Source organism: Anthonomus grandis, chromosome 4 (assembly GCF_022605725.1).
Source record: "Anthonomus grandis grandis chromosome 4, icAntGran1.3, whole genome shotgun sequence".
In the NCBI taxonomy this organism is placed as follows: domain Eukaryota; kingdom Metazoa; phylum Arthropoda; class Insecta; order Coleoptera; family Curculionidae; genus Anthonomus; species Anthonomus grandis.
This window is the reverse complement of record NC_065549.1, coordinates 15,828,909-15,835,054: the sequence shown is the minus strand read 5'-3', so window position 1 is coordinate 15,835,054 and position 6,146 is coordinate 15,828,909.

The window sequence follows — 6,146 nt, the reverse complement described above, 5'->3', positions numbered from 1 at the left end:
GCAAAGAGGCTGGATCTGGATCGATAGGCTGCGCATGGAAAGTGGGAGATTTCGGAGATATGTTCGCAATCGGGACAAGGCGAAATTAATATTTTATGAATAAAAAATATCGCTATACAAGGTGTTTAAAAAACATTCCCAGATAGTACAAGAAGGTTCTATAGAAACATTTGGAAAATATTCAAATATTATTAAGAGTTTTAAATATATACAGGGTATTCGGAAAAATAAATAACATGCTCCTTATGCAAAAATATTACGATTCGACCGTACTTACTTAAATCCAAAACTTGATATTAATTCAGATACAGGGTGGTAAAGCTTAAAATTTATTTTGGTTTGATAACTTTCTTTCGAAAAAATCAAATACCATTTTTTCACAAAATCTGGTATTTGGGCTTTTTTTTAGGACGAAAACTCGAAATTTTTATGTAAAATGTAGAGAGCGCTGTCTGTGACATTTTAGTAATTTTTGAGATCACGACATTTTTGTGCCTCGGTATAAATAAATAGTGACATACAATTTACGAAAGTTATAAAACCTAGTTAGCAAAATGAAGTCTGTTTAAAACAAACTCATAGAAATCATTGTTTTTTATTTCAATAAAAGACACGTTTTCATATAAAAATGGATCTCACTTATAAGCATTAATTATAAACCCTACCATCTTTTGGTTCTTACTTGGATTAATTAAATTATCTCTTATGTTGTAGGGATGTCGCAATTCTGGTATTCGAAAAATGTATTGTTTAAACGCCAGAATAGTTGTAATGAAATCAGTTCAACCATACTAAACATTTTTAATTCCTACTGTACCATTATCAATATTTTCACCCATTTTTTGGCCATGCTTAAGATTATTCCTTCAAAAATACGTACTTCAGCACATTATATGGAGTTCTAGAAATTTAAACAAAAAAACAATATAAGCATATTTCTATACTGTTCTTTAGAACATTTTCTAGCTTTTCTAGAGTTATTTGAGCTTGGATTGGATTAGGTTTCAATTAGTGGAATGGAATGTGGTTATTAATCTCTAGGACGAACGAATTCGTCCTAAAAATTAATAATACATAGTCTGATTTAACCCAACCATACCCTTATATGAATAAAATGTAAACTGCGGAGAGGATTGCGTGCTTAATTTTTATATGTAATTATAAAATATAACTACATATATGTAATTTACCCTAAATTACATTGCAAGCACACATATATGATAGAGATATTCTATTATAAGAATATTCACTAAAAAAATACAAAAACTGAATATATTTTAATCCTAAATCGAACATTATTTAAAAAAAAAAATTAACGAATATTTAGAAAGCTTTTTTTTAGGTAGGTCTTACAATAAAAGATAAAAAATGATTTAATTAAACTTGCGATAACAGAGCGGGATGATTTTAGATAAGTAATAAAGTAATAAAGACCTGTATATACGTGAAATAACTGAATTGAATTGAATGAAAAAACTAGATAACAGTTTAAAATGGATTTTTAGTTAGGTTCGTCCTTAAATCAAGTGTAGATATGTATATGCATTTATAGAGGGTAATTCGGAGTTTACTGGTATTGAGGCAGTGGCGAAGCGTACGAGTAGACAAGGTAGACACTGTCTACCCAAAATTATCTAGTTATTTGTCATTAATTTATTAGGTAATTATTTCATGTAATTGTTGAATCAAAATTAAAAAAAAAATTAACACAGAACGTAGTCGCTCTCCTTACTATTATTATAGTATCTAAACGGCTATAATATCTAAGGCGCGCCCCGCCTGACGCACCAATTAAAATAAAAATGCAGGGCTGACACCCAATTAAGGTATACGAGTCCCAGGAAGACACATTGATATTTGTCTCTCCGAAATTTGAAGCATCTAATCGAACCATATACGCATCAAGCAGGTTACAGAGGTCCGGCCGCATCAGCATTCAGCCTATTACGTATGCAAAATTTACTCGCGGGAAAGACATTCGTGCTTTTGTCTATCGAAGTCGACCAGCTATTTTATTATGCTGTTGAGGGTTATTGTTTATGGACACACTTGATCTGGTCGGCCGCAATACATCTTCGGTTTTGGTTTTTGATGAATCTGCGTTTGGCATTTGGTGCGGGCGCGTGCTATAATAATTTAATAATTAGTATTTTTTATTTTAGGTGTATAGAAAAGGTTTTTTTTAGTAAATAATATTTCAGTGGTTATTTATGAACGACTACTCGATATTGGTGATTGCATTTTAGTTGTGTTTTTATTCGTCTTTAATTAATTTTAAAATAATGGATATTATGGATTTATAAGTTATGCTTATACCTATGTTGTGTTTTTTTCTAAGTAGTATTTATTTTTATCTATCTATCTTTCTATGCTAGTAGTAATTATTTTTTTCTTTTTTATATTACTACAAATTTATTTTCTTTGAGTTAATATTTCCTGCGCTTTCATTCTCTATTCATTTAAGTGAATAATATTGAATACACATTTTTTTCTAATTAACGATTTTTATTGTTTGTCTACCCGAAAAAAAAGTTCACGCTTCGCCACTGTATTGAGGTAAACTTGAACGTTCCCGACTAAACAGAAAGAGACTTCAGACTTCGAATTTTTAAAAACGTTGGTAAAGATCTCGAAAAAGTTTAAAATCGCGTTGGTCCTGTTTTAAAAAAAGATATTTTAGAAGCATTACATTAATAATACCCAATGTAATTAAATTAATTCACAATTAATGAGGCACATCCAAAATCACATGACCGGTACAGACCTGACACCGTCCATCTAAACAATCTATGTTTTTTAAAGTAGATAACTGTAGAACCACATACTTCCTTAGTGAAGCCATAGTTACAAGCATTCAGGATTAATTAGGTTTTGACCTAATCTGGTTTTGGATTTGCTATAGTCAAGGAGAACCTAGTATGCTACCGTGGTCTGTATAAGTGGATAGTTCATTTGCAACGTTGTAGAAAGCTATTGGTACTATGACCCCTAAATCCAGATTGCACAGAGGGCAAGATGTCCCCTTCAACGAAAAACTTCATAAATTATATCGCATACGAAGATCTCAAGAATCTTTGCAGGTATTGGTAAGAGAGAAAATGATCTCAGGTCTAAATGAGTCTTGATCCTTGAGGTCTTGGGCAAAGGCTTTATAATAGAATCCTTCAAGGAACTTCTTCCTGCAAGGACATGTACTCTGGTACTTAATAAAAGCTTTTTGTTTTTAGTTTATGATTTCTTTAATAGTTTCGTAAGGCCTAAATTTACGCTTTATAGTGCACGTCCTTAAGGGCGCGTGCCGATCAAATGCTTGTCAGTCAACGTTTTATTCAAATAGTTCAGTTTATTGTTAATGGCCTCTTCTAGCAAAAAAATATCAAAATCGGTATGACGCATTTCCAGATCAAATAACTCCCTATTAAGTTTTTAAAGCCCCTAAAGGTAGCCGACCTATCAATAAACCGAGGAGCGTCCCTTTCCAGGGTACAATAGACCAACCTAGGGTCCGTTGAGTTAGACATATCCACATAGCTCTTACATTAATTACATTCAGTTAGTTTTCTATAGATATAACATCCAATAAGGAATTATTACTTCTAAACAACCTAGTTAGATCAGAAATAATCTGTTTTAGGCCAAACATTTCCAAAATGCCCTCTATAAATCTGGCGCTCAGTAGCAGCTATAAGTAAATTAATATTCAAGTCACCCGTCAATATAACATGATCATATAATGAAGAGGCTAGACAGAATATTTTTTAGAGAATTTAAACATTTATAGCTTACTAACGGTGTCCTGTACAGTGTGCCCACTAACAGTTTCTTGTTTTTAATATATGCTTCAATCGACAAATGTTCAAAGTTCTTATTTACCACCGCACCATGTAACCACAGTTGACATAACTACCACAAAGCGCCTTAGTCCAGCCAGCATATATACATCACCACCACGAGTGGGTCTATCTTTTCGAAATAATTTGAAACCATCTATGCTTACAAGGCGATAAGGATAGTCTATAGTGTCTAGATAAGGCAACCAACCAAAAGTGTGCAATTCCTTAACATCAGGCAATGAAGGAATGAGGGACCTTAAATTGACATGGGCAATTCCAATATTGCCAGACTTTAATTGCTATTTCAGCATATTCGACCTGAGCTAATCAAGATTATTTTGAAGTCGGTAATATATCCGAGACTTTGAGTTGGCTCTAGAGCAATTGACACATTTGGGGGACGTTTCTTTACATTCCTTGACATTATGTTTTTTGAAGCACCTAGGGCACACTGTTTCTTTATCACATTTATCAGGTAGAAGATAAAAGCCGCACAACGTTTGAAGCATTTTCTTTACCTCTAGCCCGTCAAACATTGCAATAGTCATATCCAATGAAATCATGGCTGGCATTTATCATATATTATCATTTATTAAACAGATGACTATAACTAAGATGACCAACTGCTTTAACATCATGTTTATCTGGTAATTTTCCAGTAACCCATTGAGAAACTTCATCTAGTCGCTCCTTAGTGGAGCAGCTAACAATCATGCTAGTATTTTTAAGACATTCCAGAGCAATATTTTACAGGATTAAGGTAATTAAGCAAATCACTTCTTGTAGTATTTTGGCTCTGAGATACATTTTTTGGTTATATTTTATCAGCAAAGCAATAAATGTTGTGATTTAGCAACGGTTGCAAAAGTTTTAGGGTCATCTGGTGGAGAAATACCGCCGACATACCTACCTTGCTGACCTCTTTACGCAGAGCAGATATTTTAGAGTTAACAGAATTCAAAGCCGTAGTTTGCTCTTTAATAATTTTTTCCAGGACAGTAGATTTGATCTCAATAATAATCTTTTCCCTCATTTCCGACAGAAGAACAGCATAGTTGATCTCCCTAGACTTTTCCTTCAGCGCTGCACGACACTCATCACAATGGAAACATATCACTCGATTTTCCATGCATCTGACCTCAGATGCTTGGAAGTTTGAAACACCGAGAGCAAAAGTTATTTGAGCAAATTGGCATATAAGACAGTTTTACCATTATCCACTTTATAAATCCTGCACCACAAAAATAACAAAAAGAATATTTAGAAAAACAAATATTTTATTCATGCGGTTGTAACTTGAAATCCGATACAAACCTAAGGACCTTTTTTATTGCACATTTTAAATAAGAAATTTTTTCGATACGATCAATAATTTTCGAGTTTGTTGCATTTAAACAATTCTCTATAACTTTTGGTTCCCTGTTCTGATTAAAACAAATAATTATTAAAATCGTCTTCACCTCCGCAAAAAAACATAAAATAAAATGCATTTTACTCATTTCACTAAATTTTGCACCTTTTGCTGTGAACCAATTACAGATGGATTGTTATTTAATGATCTGTTATTTTTTAACTGTTATTCCTCAACAACATTACGCAACTGTTGTCGCTCGTCTAAAATAACAGGTATAAAATAACTATGATGTTTCTGTGATGTTTTTTTCTTGATTTTTTTGCTATCTTAATGCGGTAATTGCATTTGTTGCCATCTTTTTTGCTTGGTCTCCAATTGACTCGCTACTGAATCCAATATTTTTATATCTCGGATCCAAAAACGTACTTAACAGAAGAGTGGAACTATTTTGCAGAGTCCTGAATCGAGTATCGATGCCCTCAAGAAGCTTGTACAAAACACCTTTTGTCATATCAGAAAACTGACGTTTTCTAAGATCTTTGTACAAATTATATAATCCATTAAAAACCATGATAACGGATGAAAGCGTTACTTGTTTTTCTGTGCTCATAAACACGGTCGTTGATTCAAAGGGTGAAAGTATTTGAATGAGTTCATCAGGAGTTCGAGTATATTCGAACTCCTGATTTGTGAGCATTGGCCAGTTTTGGTGATTTTTTCCTAAAGCAGCTAATGTAGTTCTCACTTCTTTAAGTTCCAGGAATCGTTGAAGCATATAAAATACAGAATTCCATCGAGTCCCTACAGATTGGATCAACTTTTTCGGAGTTTTGCCATTTTCTTTTTGATAGGCATCCAACTTACACTTCGCAACTGCACTTCTTTTGAAGTGTGAAACAATATTAGAAACTATAGCAACAAGCGGATCGACAAGTTTTAATGCATCCTGAACAGTTCAG